Below are 25,215 nucleotides of genomic sequence, written 5' to 3'. Positions count from 1 at the left end.
AAAGAAATATGAAAATCAATTATAAAATATATGAGAATAAATTTTGCGCAAAGTACGATAATAATAAGTCATAATAAGTAATATTTATATAGCGCATAATCAGAAAAGCTGCTCAAAGCGCTTTACAAATGTAAAACCTAAAAATAAATTGTAACAAAAACCAAAATATGAAATATATTGAACAAATAAGGCACAAAATGTAAAAGCCTAAAGCAACAATATAAAAAACACCCGTACTAAATAATAATTAAAAAAATATCCCTTTCTCTTTCTCTTTTGTAAGGAAAACCATCACGCTTTGTTTTTCATTGTTTTTGTGTACTTTAACGGTAATAAAGCTGAAAAATAGAGATAAGATATGCACGCATTGGATATCGAACCTGAACGTGTAACATTAATGTATATATAATCTAACAGACCGGCACATGAGAAGGTGTTGTCCATGCAGTATAAACATTTCATGAAAGGTCATGTTTGTAAACTTACGTTGCAAAGTAAGATAATACGCAGTTATTAAGTACGTCCATCTGGTAAAACCACAACCCCTATATCCCTCCGGAGTGATGTGCATTGTGTAAATATTAAATACTTCAAATAATATAATAATCGTACGAAATAAAAGGAAATCAGTGAATACTGTAATATTATATTGCTAAGTGTCAATCACTGCAGGGGTTTAAAACTTAAATAGTTTTTGCAGTACAACTAGCTGACACGGTTGCTTTCCATCTAAAATGACCCAACGCATAGTAGTGAAGCTAAATTAGTGAAAAACACAGGGCTTTGATCAGCACAATCAGTATCAGTTAACATGGTAAGCACTGACCAAGGAGCTACGTACACACTTGACTGGAGAACTATGTATCAGAATGTGCGATAATGTTACAATGATATATAGGGATGCACCGGATATCCGGTCCGGCCGGACTATCCGGCCGGATAGTGAGAAATTATCCGGTTCCGGTTCCGGCCGGATATTTTTCAAAATCCGGCCGGATCTTTTTCAAAATCTGCCCAGATCTTTTTCAAAATCTGGCCTGAATTATTCCTTAAATAGTGTTGGTATTAACTTAAATCAATGTAAACTATTTCCAAAAATTAATAAAAACATTCAAAGTAAGGAAAAATTAGGTTTAACATGTTTAATTTAATTTTCTCAATGGTCTGACCCACTGTTTCTAAAGATCAACCAAAATAATACGACTGCTGTTATAATACAACATGAAGCTATATACAACAAATACAGTTTGCAGCCTTCATCAGTTTAATATTGTGCAGTTAAAATAGACCATTCATATACTTATCAGTCAAAATACTGTTCCATTGAATCTTTACTTTCCCATTATTGTTGGCATTCATGTTTTCTCTGAATTTTTATGTGTGAAACAATCTCTTATATGGTCAGAGAGAAACACTTGCATGAAATGAAATGTCCAAAATCCAAGCATGTGCATTAGGACCTTAAGAAGTCAAAACAATGGATCTTTTTGTGGACCACTACAGTCCATTTCCTGTCTAGAGAGCTGTCAATTGTTACTCATTGTTTGTGGTCATGGCAATATGCAAATTGTAATCTTGGCACTTTTATAAATAGATGAAGCAATGGACTAGAAGAGTTTCCACCAAATGGGGTGCCAGTCACAGAAAAAACAGTATCTAGTTTTCTCACAGAAAAAGATATCTCTTGTCACCATGAAAGTTCCTAAAAGTTCATGAAAAACCTAAATCGTTAAGTGTTCTAATGAACATTCAATTCCATTTTAAAGGACAGATAAAAGATAGATAAGAAGTTTCTTCCACTTCTGGAAAGATGCACTGCTTTTCTTCTTTTTTTTTTACAGATAATATTGCAGTGTAAAAATTTGTTACCAAATAATGAATAATAAAAAACAATTCTAAATCCTGATAGTAGTGTTACTACAACAATTAAATAATCTTTTTATTCAGTATAAAGTATGAGATTTGTGAAATGTAGCTTCCCGTTTTAAAACAAACTTCATAGGTAGTTACAGTATTTTTCCAGCAAACAAATTTACATACTGTATCAAGCTTGTCAACAATTATGTTGTAGTTATTTTATTAAAGAATGTAGATTACACCACTTCAAGTCATATTTAATCTCATTTATGGGGTCTAAATTTCACCTTTTTTATAATATGCGTTATACCTCACCTTAGATTTGCTCCTTGTTTCATACTTCTACTTCTTATTAATGATTTTCTTTTGTGTAATGAAAAAATCCGGTTCCGGCCGGATAAAATCCGGCCGGATTTCATGTACTATCCGGCAAAATCCGGTTCCGGCCGGATCCAAAAATTTGGATCCGGTGCATCCCTAATGATATACTTCCAGCTAACAAGGGACGGACATTATTCTCAAAGCCTCGTCAAGGCATTGGCCAAGGAACTACTTACACACTTGACTGGAGAACTACGATACAGACTGTGCTATAATGTTGCAATGATATACTTCCAGCTAACAAGGTACGGACATATTCTCAAAGCCTCTTCACAGCATTGGTCAAGGAGCTACGTACACACTTGATTGGAGAACTATGTAACAGAACGTGCTGTAACGATGCAATGATATACTTCCAGCTAACAAGGGACGGACATATTCTTAAATCCTCGTCAAGGCATTGGTCAAGGAGCTACATACACACTTGACTGGAGAACTATGTAACAGAACGTGCTGTAACGATGCAATGATATACTTCCAGCTTACAAGGGACGGACATATTCTTAAATCCTCGTCAAGGCATTGGTCAAGGAGCTACATACACACTTGACTGGAGAACTATGTAACAGAACGTGCTGTAACGATGCAATGATATACTTCCAGCTTACAAGGGACGGACATATTCTTAAATCCTCGTCAAGGCATTGGTCAAGGAGCTACATACACACTTGACTGGAGAACTATGTAACAGAATGTTCTATAATGTTGCAATGATATACTTCCAGCCTTCAAGGGACGAACATATTCTTAAAGCCTCCAAATCACGGATTAGCTGGATTTAGACAGCATCATAAATGCGAGTTGGTTGCAAGATTTGCGGCCTTTAAAGCAATCATTCTCATTCTTTTGAAATTCCATCGTGGTATCAACTCACTATTTTGCTTAGTCTAATAACTAATGTAAAGGGATACATCTGGAGCAGAGGGTACGTCTGATAGTCAGATATGTCGTGCGGAACCTCCATATCCTTAGTATACTTCTCTTCGTTTTATGCATATCGTTGTGTTTGTTAGGATGATACATGCGTTACTGCACATGCGCATGCTCAGATTTGTTTTCCATTTGAGGATAAAAACCAACCCTACTTCCAGCCATTTTCATGTGACAACGGATCTTCACTTAATACATAATTACAAAAATGCAGATCAAGTATTAAGTGTAAATTAATATTATATAATATTGCTACAACTTCTGTCACGTCAATAGCGTCGACTGAAGATTATCATACAAATCTGCACGCGAATGCCTTCTTTGTTAATGTATAAGTTTACCTCGCATTCGGTTAACAAAAGTCAGCAACAAACTCAATAGCATAATTAAGATGTAGTGATATACCATAGGCGACCAACCGAAGCCATCTCATTAAGCAAACCGAACTTCTTTGAACATTCACATTACAGTAATGTGAGTCTGGTCACTATACGGTGATCGAATAGTATGTAATATAAAATGATTCCAAAAGATTACCAATCAATTTTTCGCCGCCTATACGGTTTAGCAAATTCTCTGTACACGTGATGTATTTATTTCAATACATTGCTCTCCTATACAGTTACAGGATATATAACTTCACTGCCCAACATGCTATAAAGACAAGCGCGTATTAATAATATTAACATCAGGCTGTTATTACTTATAACATGAATTTTCATACATTTTGTTTTTCTTACCATGACATCAGTTTTTAACCGTTTATAGTTTTATATATTTATTTGGTAATTTTTTATTTTATTTTGCTTTCTTCATTGTGACTTATACCAAAACTTCTGTCTCGTCTTTGAGCAGTCAGATGAAATACGAGACAGTTGTTAGGAATCCCTTTTGTCCCTGTCGTGCAATTAGCATCACTTCAAACTATATATAGGCTATGGAGAGTCCCCACAGATTCTGACCAATTTTGCGAATAGTAACTAATTAGTCAATATTGTGACGGGGGTCCTGTATACATATATTACACAACAAGTACAAATTAAGACGTGAACAGATAAAATGTCTGTCTGCTCTTTATTCCTCCTCTCTCTTTACGTGCTCCCTTCTAACTCTCTTCCTCCACTGCCAAACCAATCCAACGCAAATATACATAAAGGTAAAGAATGTCACTATATTTGTAAGAGTATCAAACGCTGTACAAGACTAACAAAAGGGGACACTCTCTATGCATAATTAAATACAATAGGCCACTTGAGGTGCAGGAATTAAGTTATGCAAACATGTTGTCACCTAATACACATGCGCATCCGAATATTTACGGCTCTAGCGTAGTCGGCTGGAGAGCGCCCCCTATATTACAGATGGAAGAAGGCTAATATATATAAACAACAAGCAATTATTAGTCAGGGTAACAGACTGTGACAAGATACCAACGGATTTCTTCGAACTCGGCTCACATTTCGAACATTAATAGCTATCAGCGGCAATTCTTATACATCAGGGTTGTCCAACCTTTTGCAGAGGAGGGCCACATGGAATGATGATGATGAAGGAGGGGGCCGCATGAACCCTACGATCGATTTTTCGATTTTTTTTCGCGAAGCCCAACGCAACAAAATGTGAGCACTGCGCGCGTAGCGCACTGATTTATTTTTCCTTCCTGATAAAACAGATGAATAAAGTCCAGCCGCCCCCCCCCCCCCTCCGCTGAGAGAGTGTCACACAAACTGACCTGTATGCAGTTTTTTTGGACCCAGAAGGTTCGAATGATTGATTATATAGCTTCAAATTGTTATCAATAAATCTGCTCACTCAAATTTCGCACCGTAGAGCATCTCTGACGGGCCGGACGCAACCCTACGGCGGGCCGGACTGTGGCCCGCGGGCCTTAGGTTGGACAACCCTGTTATACATGAATCAAAACGGAATGATAATTTCATCTACAAAGATATTCAGTTAACAAGAGCGATTTTCATCTGTTATAAATATAAATAAAAACCTCGGGTTCAATTTATCAAGCGACCGGCTAGAAGCACTTTTATAAAACACTGAAACCTTAGAAAACTAACGCTTGCTTTTTATTATCTCCTAGAACTGCTTTCCATTTTTAGAATAAACTCTTCTGACAAACTTGCAATTATCACTGTTATTTGCACTTTTTCTAGAATGATTTGTATTACTAAAACAGATAAAGAAATGTTCAGTTTGGCCCCAGAATAACGCGTCACATTTATGGAATGATTTCAGCTGTAACGAGATCAAATGACCCGTTAAGATAGGTTTAGTGGAATGAACGGGTTTAGAGGATCAAACTGAAATAGTTTCATTTAATTTTGCTTGACTGAATCAAGAGAACTAACGACCATCTTCAAAGTTGTTTCCATCACTTGCTGAAGGTATAAATTAGCAGCAGATGATTGATGAGATGAAAGCCTAAAGCATTGTGTTAATATTTGACGACAAATAAAAGAAAAATGATATGGTAATGAACCTGCGGAAATATGTATGTGTGAAACCTTGCTACATTGCTCAGAGATATCTACTTCAATGAAACCCTGAATTTTAATGTCATAAATAATATATTTAATATCATTAATTTTTATATTCAAAATCAGATAATCTCAAGGAATGAATATTAAACTAATTTACGCCGTCGGCTGTGGTACCGACTATAGTATTGCTGTTCATCTGTCGTACACTAAATACAGTGATCTCACAACAGCCTTACAACGTTACTTACCAAAAGACATTGCTGTTCATCAATAGGACAATAATACAGGGATTTGACAGTATCTTACAACATTTACATATATACTAGTATATATTGCTGGTCTATAGAACAAAACACTGTTTCGAGAAGATCTCGTACGTCTCATGCACCGGTAATAGAAACAGCACTACTTTGCGTTATTTTGCTTAATCGCTAAACTGGTATCATCCCTTAGTTACCTACGTAATGTGAATACTGACTAGTATGTATATTACCCATTTCGTAGGAATGGTCAGTTGGTTTTGATGATAATGGTGTGCTAGAAGTCACACGTATAAACACCAAGGAAATAAACGAAGATATCACACAATTCTTACTTTAAAGATTACAGAAATAACACTACAGATCTGGGACTATATATATTGTAGCCGATTTGGGACTTAATCGGCCGATTTTCTGGACGTTCAATAACAATGACTTGGTTGGATGCTTATTGAACTTGGGGTTTATGTAATTTTGGATAAGCGGATATGAACAGACAACACAAAATATTCATTTGCGAAATTCTTTTCTGTTTACTAGCTTTTCAAAGTACCATTTAAAGTTTTGTATTTAGGATATTAAATTCATGAACTGTGCACACAAAATATATTTCTGATGACTGCAACTGCGACTACATCATTATGTGAGTTCAATGTTATGGATAAATAAGATTTGAAAAATGTAGTGCAATTGTTTTAGAATGTTCTTAAATGATAGCCATTATGTAGAGATGTTTTCACCACAAGAATGCAACATTTGACAACTTTCACTTTCTCCAATATCAAAGCAAGAGGTTTTTTTTTTTGCCATGGAGTAAAATAATTTCTACTGGGTTTAAATTTGACTAGATAAATCCTCAGTATAGGCTAGAAGGTCAACACTGAGGTACATCGGGGTGAACCTTGTTTAATTTTGTACTAAAACGGTTTAATTTGTCCCAAGGAAAACAATGACCTCGCGTGGCATAATTCAATTCAAATAAACTTTATTAAGCACCAAAAATGGGCAATTAAATGCTCGCAATAAGACAATACAATGATAAGATGGAATAAGAAAATACAAATAGTATACATGAAAATACATTAAAAGGAAACCAAACTAAGAATTGCACATATTAATTTAATAGGATAATAAGAATTCAAACTATTAAGAAAAATAAGAATTGCAATTGACTGAAGGAATAAGAATCAAAACTCTCGAAAATGGTCAAACTATAAGAATCGAAACTAATAGGAATTTAAACCTGAAACTAAAAAATTGAAAAACCTATACGACAGTCTAACGGATCAAAAACGAAAGGATCAAAATTCAATTTTGAAAACAATTAAACTTTAAAAGGCACCTATAAAGCAATATGCTGCTCCAAAACAGATAAAAAATAATGATAATATGCATAAGAGAAAAGAGACTATAGACTAGTACCCTAAAAAGGTGACCCTAAAAACATTGCACAAAGCCTAGTGTATTAAGAATGAAATAATCAAACATAAGAATCGAATTATGAATATTGCACAATGAACCCAACGAAACGCTGCCTATCTGGTGTAAGTATTAAAATGTGTGACAGCCATCGGAACGAAGGAATGTTTGTAGCGGTTTGTACCAGCAGCTGGGGGTCTCATCCTACCACTCCGCCCAGTGAATCGTCCAACGAGATCACTGTGTAACGGGTGATCGGTGTCATCGAGCACGGTGCGGAGCTTACGTTGAAGGCAGGAATTATAGAAAGAATCGAGCGGCTGCTGATGATTCCCAATCAGACGTTCAGATTTCCTTATTATGCTATTGATTCTCTTCTTGTCCTGTTCAGTAATGCTACCACCCCAACACACAATACAATAAGTGAAAATGCTGGTAATGACGGAAAGGTAGAATAATGACAGAAGGGTATGTTCAACATGAAATAATTTCAATTTCCTCAAACAGTATAGACGAGAATTTAACTTTGACATAATTAGATCTATATTATCTGACCAGCTAAGTTTGTCATTAACAACAACCCCTAAGTATTTATAAGTATGAACCCGTTCAACTGGAGAGTCAGAAATTACAATAGGATCGGATATACACTTGTTGGTTCTGAAATCAATAACTAACTCCTTTGTTTTGCTAATTTCAGTTCGAGAAAATTGTCCTGGCAGTAGTCCACAAATTTATTAATTTCATTTACATACTGTGAAGAGTCATCATTAGTTATCAGACCAACCATTGCAGTGTCATCAGCAAACTTGACAATCGGGCATGAATCAGCTTCGGGTCTACAGTCAGATGTATATAGAGTGAACAGAAAAGGCGCTAAGACGGTACCTTGGGGTGCACCTGTACTTGAACTCACAATGTTGGAAGATATTGATTGCACCCGCACAAACTGGGAACGCGTTGTAAGGTAGTCCAGAATCCAGAAATCATAGGCCCAGGAACATCCATGGTCAATAGCTTGTTTGCCAACAAATGCGGCTGGATTGTGTTGAAAGCCGATGAAAAGTCAAAGAACATTATTCTTGCCGAGTTACTACTTTTTCCGCTCACCCCCTTTGACTTATTTTTCTCAGAAACTGCTTTAGTGTCTAGGTGGGAAGCTACACTGTCAATAATTGTTAAAATAGCGTCTTCACAGCTCCTATCACTCCTGTATGCAAACTGGAAATCAGTAAAAATCAGTAAAATCTTTCACTCGGCTCTTCAATTGTGGTAAAACCAAACGTTCACATGCTTTGAAGTCAACTGAGGTCAAGGCTACAGGGCGAAGGTCGTTCATGCATGATACCTTTGGTTTCTTTGGAATCGGAATAATACATGATTGTTTCCATATATCCGGGACAGTCATATTAATGAATGAGTAGTTAAAAATGATACTAAAAATACCGCATAACAGATCGGCGCACAATTTCAGTAATCGTGGTGAAAGATTGTCCGGCCCTGAAGACTTACATGGAACAAGCTTGCGAAACTCACGGCGAACCTCATAATATTGATGCCCAACAAAATGGCCGTTGCTATCTCATGTAAGATGTCATTCTGTTAACATTTGGAGCAGTTGAATAAGGGTGGGGGGAGGTGTTGAAAGCTTTATCATTGCGACCAAGAACTCTCAGTGCAAAATCTATTAGCAGAATTATAATTATATGTTATTTCATTAATGAAATTGGTAAGAAAGAGATTTCCAAAGTGTCCATACTTTTAATCACTACTATATATCTGTAAATGTTTGACTCAAGCGTTATGCTAAATATTTAACTATACAAAATAAGGTAAAACAAAAGGCGAAAACTTTCCATTGAAAAGCACGCTGCCGGTTGTTGACATTGCGTACTAAGATTATATCACAGCTTATACTGGCATTAACGTTTGACTAGTTTTTCCTTCACTTGATATCACGACCACGATAAATATGATACTTCAAATTAATGAAAACAAAATCTTGACGCTTGACAAGACGCAAAGGCCATATACTTATCAAATAAAGTTGCGATCGATATTACCTAAATATGAACTTAAAGCTGAAAAGCGAAATATTCATCAGTCGATTTTTGTTTTCCATTCTGTCAGGCTTTCGTTATGGATCGCATGCTGTTGTTGTTGATTTATTTTTAACATATATATATATAGACCATATTTCTTATTTTATTTAAGAAAATAGAAGCTCTCACAATTAAGGAAAAAACGTACGTAATTCGTAATGCCTATTCAGTCCCGAAATTGATTTTTCTCTTTGTGTAATGAATATTCTATAGATGCCATTTATAGTTTAAGTGTGTTGTCAAGGAAACTAAGAAATTGTCCCAGTTAAGGGAGATTGAAGAAATTGTTATGCACTTGACTCAGGTTAGGTTAACAAATGAAATGGAACAGTATATACTGTTGTTACGTGAACGTTAACTGTCGTGTTAGTGAACATTACGAGTAAAGGTGTAGGCTTATTAGGCCTATTACATAGTTGTGGTGTTCGTTATATAGTGATAAGTAGCTTCCGTGTATACTGTACACACACACACCGACTGATATGTTGTACTGGGGATACAGTGCAAGAGGTTACAGATTAATAGGATGTTTTGTGGCATAAAACTAAATTAAATCTAATAAATACAAAAAGCAAACTGATATCAGTGCAAGTTTTAGCTTAGTATTTGTAGACCACAGTGTTTAATTAAAAAGAAATAGTACCTTTACAACAACAGATTGTCATATATATAATCAGCTAGGCTACTTTGCCTAACACGTACATACCATAAGTTCAGTTCCTCAGATGTAACACTAAACCAAATAGGCAAACGTAAGTTCTTTATGACCTGAAATAGCATGTTAATAATCTGTTACATATACAACAAGGATAAATGGTGTTGGATTTCCTCTCGTTTTATGAAGTTAAATAAGCATGGTTCGGTTGAGTTATTTACATTTAAATATAATACAATGTTTTAAAAGTAGTATCATGAAAAAAGGAATGGATACAGCAACATTACTAGCATTCAAATTATTTTTCTTCGTGTATTACAACATATCAGTACTAAAAGTTTGCTTTCAGTCATCTAATGGGCCTTACTGTTGCATCATTGTTTCTTTCTGTATTCAGACAGATGGAGCTACAAACAACACAAACAACTCCAACAATTTGCTCTGAGGGAAGTGGGATGGTCGAGCGCTCATAAAACCAGGTTTAACCCACCAAAGTCTGGTCCCAAGTCCAGAGACCTCAGAGCAAACTAATCTAGACAGAGATATTCTGCATAAGGTGAATTTTTCCCTACTAAGTCACCTTCACAGAGTGATGTACCAGGAGTGCTTATCTTCAAACGGATAAATAGGCTCCGAAGGTGACAGCGCTGGTGTTCTACCAATGAACTATTCCCTAGGTCTATGTTACATCATGCATATGATACTATGAATAATGGAAAACTAAATCGTAACTATGTTTTCAGCCAGTGGTGATTATCAATAGATGTAAAGAAGATACTATTCACTATGCTTATGATTTGTATACTATTCGCTATGCTGATAGTTGTAGTAGAATAAGGAAAACAGTGAAAATACTGTTCCCGTGATAGAAGTATGAGTACAAAAACATTTTCACTAGTTATGAGTATGAGTATAGGTACAAGACTCCAAGCAACAGTATAGGTACATGCTCTTACACTAGTATCTATACTAGATTACAAATGGCTCCCAGTATGAGTATGAGTACAAATACCTTTCCCTTGCTATGAGTATGAGTACAAGCTCTTGCACTATATACTAGATTACAAATGGCTCCCAGTATCAGTATGAGTTCACATACATTTTCCTTGGTATGAGTATTAGTAAATGCTCTTGCAATAGTATCTATACTAGATTACAAATGGCTCCTAGTATGAGTATGAGTACAAATACATTTCCCTTGGTATGAGAATGAGTACATGCTCTTGCACTAGTATATATACTAGATTACAAATTGCTGCCAGTATGAGCGTGAGTTCACATACATTTCCCTTGGCTGAGTATGAGTACATGATCTTACACTAGTATCTATATACTAGATTACAAATGGCTGCCAGTATGAGTATACGTACACATACATTTCCCTTGGTATGCGTATGAGTACATGCTCTTGAACCAGTATATATACGAAAAAAATTGAATTTTGAATTTTAACACTTTCCAGGTGTAACCGTTCACCCTACACCTGAAGGGTTACTCTGACCCTGAGTAGGGTTACATAATTTATGTAGCGTGGATTTTTTAACACCTGCAGAAGTGTACTTTCAGTTCGAGCATTCTGATTGGTCAAACCTCCCGTCAGCTGGATTCTTAGTGTAAGTTAAGTGTTTAAACGATACCACCGTACCGTGAACACCCATTTACCGTACCTAGCAATACTTGTACCAGTTTGTCGACATTTATCGTTACTAAATGTACTATAGTAACCACAGCCATGTATACGTTGAAGCCACAAAACGTTACGTACTCAGTGTGCGATAACGAGCTACAATGGCATGAAAATGACGTTATAGGAGACTGGGGCCTGGAAGAATTGATTGAAAAATTCGAAGGTATGTTTTGATATTATGTAAGTGTACATGACAAGAACGAGATATGCTTAGAGACCCACGACTAAGCTGGGTAGACGAATGCATTTGAATCGCTTGCGTTACGTAGACCTAACGTTAAAGTCATACTATAAGTTAATATAATAGGCTAGCTGCTGTTTGTCATAGTCAACTCATAATTGTCAACGAATCAGTGTAGCCTACATACAAGTAAACATTAAACGGAATTGCCTGTAATCTAGTGCATTCTATTCCTTTTTGTGCGTTAACCGTAACTTCGTATACCCTGCGAGTCACTTTTTTAAGTAGTACTAGGCCTACTACTAGGCCTAGTACTAGTAGGGTATACTTAGGCCATTTCAAGACAATGCACTTTTAAATAGCATCGGGCATGGGCCTATAGTTACGCTGGTACTATGTTCAATAAGGGATAAACATATATTCATGTAATGCAATATATAATTACCACTAATTGCCATTTTAGCTTGTAAGTTGTAGCAAGTAGGCCGAAGCTGATGTGGATTGGTGATACTTTTAGACCTAGGCCCAACTATAATTTAGCTATATTATGGAAGTGATCTAGCTGTTATAATTCATAGCAATCTACACAATTGCATACAGTGGGAGTGAGCATTATTTTAAGCATTGTTAACATGATGCATTGGTTATAAAAGTTGCCTACCTTGTCTGATGAAAGTTTAATGCAAGTTCCTGTTTTGACAAGTAATCACTATAGGCCATCTGGCTTTCTAGATTCAAACGTACTTGAAGAAGTTAGAATCACAACTGATTAAATTGTGGGCATTTTCTTTAGGAATGTTCATGTTTTGTGAGGGGTACATGTAAAAAACTGCTTATGCTCCAAGAAGGTTTTTAACACAACTTCATTATGATGGGAATTTTCTTTTCTTTTCTTTGTTGTTACTTAGGAAGCATCAACTTGGAATTCTATTTGCAAAAGATTTCAGAAAGACCTCAGCAATATGTGTTACTTCTTGGAGGAAGCAAAATACACCCCAAGCAGTCATTTGTGATCATCCAGAGACATGCCCTACCCAAAGGACATTTATGAAGCCATTGATGTTTGCTTCAAATTATTCTACGTGTTAAATCTGAATTATACCAAATTGCAAGTCTCGGTGCCTGGGAATTTTTCCAAAAAGTTGTCTACAAGTTGCCTGGTGGTGTGAAACGCAACCAGATTCGAGATTTTTATGCTCACCGTGCCGACAAAAAAGACAAAGTTACTGCAGTTTAGCAGTTGTCATAGACAGAACTCCATGTTTCCTCATCTCACGGATCAGAATGTATGTAAAGTTGTTGCTTATTTGGAATTGTCTTTGGGAAGAGTTTTTTCTTTGTGTTTAATTTGGAATACCAAAGGCACGAGCCAACAACAAAGACAAGTAACTGCAGTGTAGCAGTCATCATAGACAGTACTCCACGTTTTCTCATCCCACGGATCAGCATATATCTAAAGTTGTTGCTTATTTGAAATTGACTTTGAGAAGAGTTGTTTCTTGCGTTTAATCTGGAATACCAAAAGGCATTTGCCAACAACAAAGACATAGTCACTGTAGTGTAGCAGTCATCATACACAGCACTCCATGTTTTCTCATCCCATGGATCAGAATTTTTCTAAAGTTGTTGCTTATTTGAAATTGACTTTGGGAAGAGTTGTTTCTTTGTCTTTAATCTAGAAACCAAAAGGCATGTGCAAAAAAAATAAAGACCAAGTAACTGCACTGTAGCATTTGAAAATGTTGGCACTTTTAAGTTGACTTAATTCCACAAGACAATACTTTTATAGCCTAAATTGTTCGTTTTACATTTAATGGGATATAATAAATGGACCTCTGGAATAGGAAGGTAGTAGGGTGTTTAATTGCTGAAAATCCCACATTCTGAATTGTTTGTGTTGTCATTGCTTTTTGCTCTCTCTTAAATGTAACTTTCTGCTGCGAGCGATTCAAACATGCATCCATATTGTTTACCTAATTACTAAGTAATAATTAACCTAAAACCTGTATAAAATATTTACTAAACGGATGCGATGTAAACTTTTCTGGCAAAATTTTACATAACAGTATTGTATTTGCGTTACATAATAAACATGTAAAACTTTACAAACCAGCAGTTAAATATACATCCAGAAGTATTACGAGAGAGCACTATTGTGTGTTGAGAGTCCATTAAGTATCATCTTGACACAGATGACAAATGAACACTATATGGTGGTAATTCTACTCACTGAAGCAGAACTTTGACACCCAGAAGGCCAAAAAATGTGCACTAGAGTGTTAATTATACTCCCTGAAGTGCAATTTTGACACCCAGAAGTGCTAACAAATGAACACTTTATGGTGTTAATTTTACTTCCTGAAGTGTCATGTTGACACCCAGAAGTTTTAACAAATGAACACTTAATTGTGTTAATTTTACTCCCTGTAGTGTACCTTCAACACCAGGAAGTGTTATTTTGACACTTGTATGGGTGTTGTTAAGGTAACACTCGCAAAGTGTTATATTATGTTACACTTCTGAAGTGTTAATTTAACCCGGTGGGTGTTGTCCCTAATCCAAACAGGGTGGGGTGTTAAATTCAACACTTTACGATTCAAATTTAACACTTCATTTTTTGAGTGTATGTACTAGATTACAAATAGCTCCCAGTATGAGTACAAATACATTTCCCTTGGTATGAGTATGACTACATACTCTTGCACTAGTATCTATACTAGATTACAAATTGCTCCCAGTATGAGTGTGAGTTCACATACATTTTCGTTGGTATGAATATGAGTACAAGGCTCCAACTGTGAGTACGAGAACTTAAAATAGTTTACTAATTTTGGCTAGATTTCTAAAATGTATCGAGTACCAGTGCGAGTTCAAATTCATGAGTCCGATTACAAGTGCAGCCAATGTATCTTTGAATCAGACGCCAGTGCGGACTATTTACAAGTCGTTATTAGCCACAGTCACTTAGTAGAGTAAAGAACACATTATAACATTGTTATCTGTGTTATCCGTACTTCATTAAAATACAACATAGCGTACTACTATCGTGCTATGACAATATCCTGATCTGAATAATAATTAACTAACGCGTGTATAAAGGATACTTGAGACAGGCAAAATCATGCTGAATAAAGGTCTGATTTATGTACAATGAAAGAAGAACATCTTGACAAACAAATTACACATGGTTATTAGTTTCCCAATCCTTCTCACTCGTTTGTTTATTCAGCTGGAATAACGAGAACTTTAAAATGCAAATCAAATTAAGTTAAAGATGAAAATTAGTTTTGACAATAGGGTCGAGGACTTGGTTCAAAGTGTAAATGAAGAACCGCTGTTTCGCGGAATTGACGAAGCTATGGTAGTAACCCAAGTCGTACTACCATGCTTAGAGTTTATCAATTTATAACCGAATGCTCCAAACAGACGAGAAGAAAGAAATATTCCTAAATTATTCTATTTAGACCTTACGTATGATTGTAATTCGGCATATTTGCATGAAACAGTGGAGTGACATTGTGTTACTTATTAGATATTTTCCAAGTGAATTCAAAATGCATTTTACTCTGTTTTAGGTACGGAAACGCCCCCGTATCTAGCACACATGTCAGATACTTCGACCGAAATTACGCAGTCTCATCGAATTTTTTGTCAAACTAAGTGTTGCATATATACATATATATATATATATATATATATATATATATATATATATATATATATATATATATATATATATATATATATACCCACACAAACATACAAATTTGAAATCCTGCACACGCCACTGATATGAGGGAGGGGTATTCTATAAAGGAGGTCCTAACACACGTATTGAATAATTTACAATCACAACTTATATAAGTTCTTGAAAATTCACTTGCAAGAATTCAGAAGACTGAGCATATCTCTTGACATTGCTTACAAATATATAATACGGAATATGAGACAGGAATTAATTATTTTCCGATATTTTTCTGCAGTAAATTTATATAAACGTATCTATAACATAGCCTCTGCACTGTATATCAATGCCATCGTACTGATAGTAACTACAAAATAGTCCACGAAATACTCTTAAAAAAATTGTTTCTCGAACTCGACGTTGATACTTATGGTCGCTTCATTTTACAAAACAAAATGATTTATTTTTACCTCTGCATGTAACGTAGCCTACATAACATGCATGATATTACCTTGCTTGTCTCATAACCGTGCCTGCAGCCTACGACTGGCTGTATGAACTCCATTAACCACGTAGGACTTCAATTGCAAGTCAAATTTCAAAAATCAATTTTCTGATTAAATGACCACCGATCGCAAAGTGTCCAAACTCCAAACACGTCGGTCACAAGTTCACTGTTACATATAGTAACGAGTCATATTGCGTATGACGTTTCCATCTGTGTGGCAATATAACCTCATTTTCAACAGACGTTAATAAATACCTTGCTTTGCTGCCAGTTACGAAACGCGGATCTTCAAAGACACGTGTGTAGAGCAAACACAAAGTAAAAGTTGATGTCTGCTGGATGGATGGATGGATGGATGGATGGATGGATGGATGGATGGATGGATGGATGGATGGATGGATGGATGGATGGATGGATGGATGGATGGATGGATGGATGGATGGATGGACGGACGGACGGACGGACGGACGGACGGACGGATGGACGGACGGATGGATGGATGGATGGATGGATGGATGGATGGATGGATGGATGGATGGATGGATGGATGGATGGATGGATGGATGGATGGATGGATGGATGGATGGATGGATGGATGGATGGATGGATGGATGGATGGATGGATGGACGGATGGACGGATGGACGGATGGACGGATGGACGGATGGACGGATGGACGGATGGACGGATGGACGGATGGACGGATGGACGAGAAATATGTAAGATTTATTTAAGAAATATGGTTTTCAGGTAATACTAACAAACCTATTGCGGGCATGCGTTTACCTCCTAACTAAGTCGCCGGCCTCTTCTAACAATATTATGTTTTATCGGTCATACATTCATGTATAAGGTCTTATAGCACTCTACATGTGTCGACACACCGTTTAACTGTACACAGCTTTTTTAAGCAACATATGTTATATAGAAAAGCCACTTCTTGGGAACCTTGAAAAATCCACTTTTAATTTCTTATACTGACTGTAAAAGGATAATGTTAAGTCATCATTAAACCCATACACTTCTTAAATCAGTAGCATACCATGTGACTATATATCAAAGAATGTATACTGTTTTAACTGGCATATAGGTACTGTTCAAAGTCTTTAACGTATGTTAGTCCCTACGTATGTTAACAAAGTCCCTACGTATGTTAACGCACCACTTAGCGGTATTACTCATTATACTTCTGCATATAAAGGTGAAGGTAAGATCTCGACGGGCTGTCTGTCCTAACATAGATTAAGCACAGCGTAATTTTCTCTGTTACAAGATAAGCATGTGACGTCACTAAAAGGACATTACAGTCGTGCCCTTATACGTTGTCACTTAACGGATCTCATGAGTATGTAATTAAGCATACTGTATGTGACTCGAACATACAACTCATGAGATATGTTTAGACTTGCTCAAGTCGTTCTTTTTTTTCTTTTCTTTTTGTAGAATTGAACTATCTTGATCTCTCCCAAATGGAGTTTTCTTAACTGTTTAGGAGAGTTATTCGTCACAAGTAGGTCTCTCTCTCTCTGTCTATCTCTGTGTTACATCAAACAGTGACATTTATAGTGTTATCTTCTATTCCAAAAGGTACATCAATACCACGGATGCAGTTTAGGCATATAGAGATCTATTGTAAAAGTTGATCAAACTGAATGTAAGTGTTAACCGGAAATTGAGCAAGTTAGCTGGAAAACTGTCAATATTCAGTAACGATGTTCTCGTTAATTATTGATTTAAAACATGCAAGTTTTAAAACTGTGTAAGTACGAGTGATAAAGACATATTCCTGAATTACTTTTATGGAGTCATGTAGGCTATTAATGTTCCTATTACTTCTAAAGTTCGGGGTATATTGCATCTAGAGTACATACTTAATTGATTTTTAACACAAAAAATATACATCAAGACCTTTATCTATCTGGTGATACGTTAAACAATATCATTCATTTCGGATGATAGTCTAGTTAACTTTTGTGTTACGTTGTTGTTGCGCGTTGTGAGTATAAGTGCATGGTTAAATGATGGTTGATGTATATGATCGTCTAACAATAATACTTATAATACTTGTGACACTAAAAATAATACTACTATCAATCATACTTATACATCAATGCAATACGTCAATGCTATCGAAACATTGTCGCAAATGACATATATATATATATATATATGTATATATATATATATATGTATATATATATATATATGTATATGTATATATATATATATATATATATATCTGTATATATATATATATATCTGTATATATATGTATATATATATATATATATATAGATATATATATATATATATATATATATATATATTCTTTCTTCCTGTTTGCAAATTAAATAAAAATGGCGGAATTTTCAACACTATAGGCATGCGAGTAGAAAATCAGTTCTGTTGCAGAACAAAATGATTTCTCAAGTTTGTCTCAATTTATATCAACGTTTTTAGAATAATTTAAACCATACCTATACTTTATTCAATAAAGAATTTGCCTTTAACTCTATCAGATTAAGGGCACATATATTACGAGAATAGGAAATAGCAGAAAAGGGAATTACCCTCAGAAAAGAAGTCTCACAAATTAACCATAGAAAAACGTGGGTGGTGAATGAATTTGAAAGTATGTAAATTGAATTATATGTAAAAGCATTTGGCACAATATGAATAGATGCGGAAGAATATGTGATTTTTGTTTTATGATTCACTGAATGCGTATCGAAAACATTACTACAATAAAGCAGTTACGGTTTGGTAAATGAATATGGTGATAATACGGTGAATATATTCTCTCTGCCTTAAGCAGCCGATACTCATAGCTGGTACAACAACTCATTAACTGCTGTTCGTGTCCCTCAACCGTGCATCAAAACTTACTACTTTGTGTTCGTAACACGGTAACGTGTGTTACAGGTTGCACTGTAACAATTGCAAAGATGTTAAATTGTTCCTATGTAAGACAACAACTGCGCGACTGGACAATATGTCTTAAAAGATGAGAATGCCTACGAGATGAAGTAAAGGAAGGCATTCCACCGCTTCATTCCAGTTCACACCTCTCCAATTCGACATGCTCGGGTATATGCATAGTAGGCCGACTTATAGCATAAACACGACTAGATACGACTTCATTTTAGAATCGCGTATTAAATGAACTCTCACTAAATGGTTGGTACAGCAACTACTGTTCATGTCCCACAACCGTGCATCAGTAATTACTACTTTGTGTTCGTAACACGGTAACATGTGTAACAGGATGTGAACAGTATAGTTACTGTACCAGCTATGAGTATCGGGTGCCTTAAGAGATCATGGCGGCTTAAGGCACAAAATAAATTTCAATACGTTATAGGTCCACCACAAGTCACTACTATCAGTCAATGTTGTCTTTACAATGCTATTTATTTCAATTTAATTTTTTGTCTTTTAGAAACATCCGTCTAAAACAGAGGTTGGCAACCATTTTGAATGAATGGGCCAGATATAAGAAGTGAAAAATTGACTGGGCCGCACCTAACCCCAACGGCCTGCTGTTGATGTCAAACCTTTGATTCCGAGGACTTTCAAGCAATATGTGTGTGTACTTAATCTGTCTTCACAAAACACAATGTCAATACAGCACAGTTGATAATTAATGGTGATAATAGGCGTACCTGACAGCATCATTGGTGCCGATCAACTCTAAGCAGCTAGCCCGTTTTTTTGTGATGATGTAAAATAGCTTGATTTTGTTTCTTTTTCTTGAGACATCTCACGGGCCGCAAAAAAATCATTGGCGGGCCGCATGTGGCCCGCGGGCCGTCGGTTGCCCACCCCAGGTCTAAAACATCCAACAATCGTCAAAATAAAGTGGTAGGATTACTTTAGTCTGCCATACAGACTGTTATGTCAGTTCCTTAAAGGTAAGATCAAAAGTCTAGCTTTACTGCCTGGAAAGACATGTTTGAAATGCATTTATCAATTTATAAATGACAAATCATGTTGAAATGTCGTCCAAATGGTCTCTGTTGTTATGATGAAATAGTTTATATGAAATATTTGGTGGAATAACGACAATTTAATAAGAAAATGAAACTAACATTAAAATATCGGGGTTTACTAAAGGAGCAAGTCGACGTCAGAATTTTTTTTTTTTTGAAAGGAGCATTTCAGACATGTATTGTATTTTAGCGACTGGAATAGCGATATGAAATGTTAGTGTAGTATCCATATTGATTTTCGTTTATTGTTTGGTATATACCAAGGCTAAAAGATCTGCCTAAGCCGGAACATTAAGCTTAGGATTTTGAGACTTTATTAAAGAGTATTTTTTTTGTACAATTGCGAACTGTGGGGCACAACGAAGGATCTTGATCGCAAAATTGACACTTTTCAAAGGAGACTACCTCGAATATTCTCAACATTAGATGGAACAATCATAATTGTTTATCAAACGATGAGCTCTACAATGAAACCAACCAAACACATTGGTCATCCATTGTCACACATAGAAGATTGAGATTTTTCGGTCATGCAGCAAGACTCCAGAAGGACGCTCCAGCAAAGGTTGCTTTAAGAGAAGCACTGAGACATACTGCTAAACCAGTAGGAAGGCCCGTGACTACCTTGCTTGGAAAAATAACGTCGCAATTTAAGGACATTAATATTAACAATTTCGAGGAAGCAATAAACCTTGCGCAAGATCGTGATACGTGGCGGAGGTTAATCACTGAGCATGTCGGATAGACGAGACTCAACTTACTACTAGTTCTAAAGATCTGCCTAATCTTATCCTGCCTTAACTATATAATGTGGGTAAGATCAGGGAGCTGAGTGCCAACGAGACGACAGCTCCCTGCTAAGGCTGCCCGGTATAGACCGTCTTTGAAATCTGAAGTTTGAATTGAAGCTTTCAATATCTGCTGGTGGTATAGCCCAACATTTCGTGAAGTTGGTAAGATGGTGGGGGGGGGGGGAGGTTGAGGAAGACTTGTGGCCCGGGGTCAATTAAGGAGACAGGGAAAATATGGGACATAGCATAATGTATTCACATATTCAATAATATCGATCGGCCCCTCAACCTCAGGGGCGGGGGGTGGGGGTACATCAGATTCCGTCCGAGCCAGTTAGTTAGTTACGTTAGCCAGTTGGTTAGTCTAATTATTCCCTCTCTTATAGCCAGACCCCCTACAGTTTTTAGCTAACTGTACACCATCAAGGACAATGTTTCTATACGTTTAAACAATTGACTTTGCGTACTCTATACACGTTAAAGCTACTGTGATGTGTTACTGTGATGCAGTCTCAAAGTTATCCTTTACCAATTTCAGAACAGCAGCTGCGAATATTATAGTTAATAACTAAACCCCGTACACGCATTATGTATAAGACTCACGAACAATTAACAACAGCCAATGCTGAGAAGAGTGTCATTACCGATACATGTTATTCTGTAAGTATACGTATATATTCAAAACTGGATATAGTTAATTTACTCAAGTTTTGACAAAAGGTCTGAAGGTCATAATACACACTGAATAATAAACACGATATCGGGTACCAACTCAGGTACAGTCATGAATATTAGAAATGATAATACGAAGGCGAGCGAATGATTATCGCCGCAATATTACGGTTATTTGCCCTATCGTAAAGTGCAATATATTCTGCACAGAATGAATTATGTTTTTCTTCTTCTCCTTCTTCTTTGTTTTTGGTTTTATCTAATTGCACTGTTAACCGATGCTTTGTGATTTCCCTTGGGCATCATATGTGTCTCGACGTCTGTCACAAATTCATCGTTAGGCGGGAAGTTGCTATCACGTCGTTAGCAGACGAAGCAATAATAATTGATCAAAACTAACAAAATTTTAGCAGCCTCGGTAGCAATTGAGAAACGGTGCTTTGTTTTATGGTAGGTTTAATGTTGAAAGTTATTTACATAGCAAATTTTTTGGGAGAACAAGTAGGTCGAATCTGTGTGCATAACACACTAGCACAAAACAGGGAACAATAAACATCGTCTATCACTTCGGAGGTTTTAGATCATGGACTTAAATTATCAACAATATGTCGAATCAATATTCCCTTTCTAAGGCACTCTTTAACAGGTTTAACTTTTATATCGTTACTTTGAGATTTTTTAGTTGTTTTCCAGCACAGCAGTGCAAACAGATATAAATATATATATATATATATATATATATATATATATATATATATATATATATATATATATATATACATATACATATATATATATATATAGCCTATATATATATATATATATGTATATTTATTTATTTACTTATTTATATATTATAAAGAAAATCCACCATAAACTACAAAAGAAAATATTATTAGAAAAAGCAAAGAAATAAGATATGGCTCATAATTGACAAATAAGGAATATTATGTAGGAAACATATTTTACAAACAATACTCCTTATAAGTCATGAATGAGTCATATCTTCTTTCTCTCCTTTTTTTCTTATTATATATAAATATATCTATATTAAAACTAACTGCTGATTATTATTATTATTATTATCATCATTATTATATATATATATATCAATGCAATTTGTAGATCGATTTAAATTTATACTGTTATCTGCGTGCATGCGCAAAGATGAAACGTGAATATCACTGGACAACCCTCCATAGAGTACGGTAGTATACAAGTCTATTGGCCTATATATATAAAAATAATTGGCTCTTCCGTTAATATAATGAAACTGTGATATAGCAATTGAACAATATGAACTGACACAATTTTCTACACCTGGCTGGGTGACAACCTCGCCATAACAAGCCTGAAGTAACTTCTTCAACAGACTAATTATAAATTGAGAAATAGGACAATTACTCCAAAATTTCGACTGTACGTTTTAAAAATTCTTTCGTTTATAGGGCTGCCATACTTATTCAGGGTGTTGTTCCACAAAACCTACTTTAATTCATTGATTAACTTTTGATTTATTATTTGTACATACAGTATAAACATGCTATTTTAAGCTTTATAACTCTTAACTGTTTTTCATATCATATTTATAAATATGTACTTTTATGTATTTATACTGGATTTTTAATAAACTTAATCCTTAAAAAAATTGACAGTGATTGACGGTATCATGGCTAATCTACTGAGGATAGCATTCTAGCTAATCTAAATGTTTCGCTGACCTAATACATTTTTTAAAGATCATAAAATATTAATTGTTTGATCACGTTAAAGGTGGTATTACTGACGATTTTACCCTAACAGCTTGGAGGTGTCCTGATTGATGATATCAATCTAGCTGTCACAATTGATGAAATCACTGTGTAGCTGTTACGATTGATGGAGTCATTGTGTAGCTGTCACGATTGATGATATCATTCTAGCCGTCACGATTAATGATATCATTCTAGCCGTCACGACTGATGATACTTATAGACCTCTATATAGCTGGTGTTTCCTGATGATAACACTTGAGCTAGCCTGATCGTATGATATTATTGTAGCGGTCATGAAAGTGACGGAAGACACCCCACTTGTGTTCTACTGAGCAATCACACTACGACAGCTGATATTTCTGTTTAGATTTTGCATGAATGATAACAGCAGTCTAGCTTTTATGACTGATGATAGCTGTCCAGCTGTCATAATTGTTATTATTCTGAAGACATTGGTCGAATGACGCCCTCATAATATTTAATCCTAATAGCGATCGCATTTGACCTGTTGCGATTGATGATAGATGTATATACTTATAAACAAAACCTTTATAATTAATGATACCATTTCAGCAGTATTGATTATTGCTAATTTCCTATACACATACAAATAATGGTAGTAGGCCTTCGCTTCTTGAAATCAGTTTTGACGGCACCATTCATTTATCAAACGCTGATCGATGACGTAACACATCAGTTTTGACTGATGACACCAGTCTATTTTCTTTTTACAAACTCCGTTGAAACCACTTTACCCGATAATTCTTATAATGTTATAATATTGCACTGGCAGCTTTGTACAAAGTTTTTCTGGTGTAAGATAACACTCATATATAAACATTACATGATTGATTCTCGTTACAGACCCGTAAAATCCATAAATTTCTGACCTTTTCGGAGAGCACGGAAGTTAAATAACGGCCTTTTATTCATCCACATTTCGAAAGCAATGCGAGACTTTAAAATGGCCGACAAGTTCTATCAAAACGTCACGAACGTGAATACTCAATCTCAGATTTAGTTTATGGAGCGCACGTTTTTCACGTGGCAATGATTAATTTGAAATTTTCCCCTTCATTCCACGCCTCGTTAAATCAAGCACTTATATACCTAGAAGTAAAAATAATACCACATGAGGAAATATCTATAAAAGAAAAATCTTTCAGTTGATTTTGCCTTCATAACAGATCGATATATCCAAGAGGGATACAGTATGCAAACAAAAAAACAAAAAAACACAAGACAAACATGATGATAAAAGGGGTTTGTTTTATAGCGTAATGTCAGCACTATGAATTTCTTTAACAAAAACTTAATATTATTCAGCAAGAGTTCGTATTCTTCTTGATTAGTATAAATAGTATTCTACTGTTAAGGGTGTGAAAGTGAATGGTTGAAACCATGCTCACAGAGGTATATATTGTCTTAACTTTACACACACCCCAACCCCCTCCCCTCCCTGTTTTATGCAAAAATACGCCTACCTATACTTGGGTTCTACCGATTTTCATTTTCTGTCTATTGTTTTCTCTGTGTGAATTTTTGTTTTTAATATATCTTGTTTGATAGAAAAGTTAAACTTTTAATTTATATGTGTTCTTGTACTATGGAAATTTTCATTAGCTACATATTATGTATCGTTCTAAAGGAATAGAAGAATTTAATGTATGTGAATAACAGAGACAGGAAGGCTGATTAAGAAGGTTTCCGACTGCAAAGACGAATTGTGGCATTAAAATTGCTATTGGCTAAATGACCCTACCGGCGTCGCTGGAACCTTGATGCAAGCAGCGAACTTGAAGCCTCGAACGTAACTAGTATAGTTCGAGACCACAATGAATTTAGCCCTCTTG

At 35.6% G+C, this 25,215-nt stretch overlaps 1 protein-coding gene across 1 annotated transcript in view; it reads right to left on the bottom strand.

The window, feature by feature from the left end:
* LOC139984539 (adenylate cyclase type 3-like) overlaps nt 1-25,215 on the bottom strand; it is an 84,501-nt gene that overhangs the window by 40,003 nt on the left and 19,283 nt on the right. The window lies entirely within an intron of this gene.

Source organism: Apostichopus japonicus, chromosome 17, assembly GCF_037975245.1.
Source record: "Apostichopus japonicus isolate 1M-3 chromosome 17, ASM3797524v1, whole genome shotgun sequence".
NCBI lineage: Eukaryota > Metazoa > Echinodermata > Holothuroidea > Aspidochirotida > Stichopodidae > Apostichopus > Apostichopus japonicus.
The sequence above is the reverse complement of the archived record's forward strand: the minus strand, read 5'-3'. Positions and strand labels throughout refer to the sequence as shown.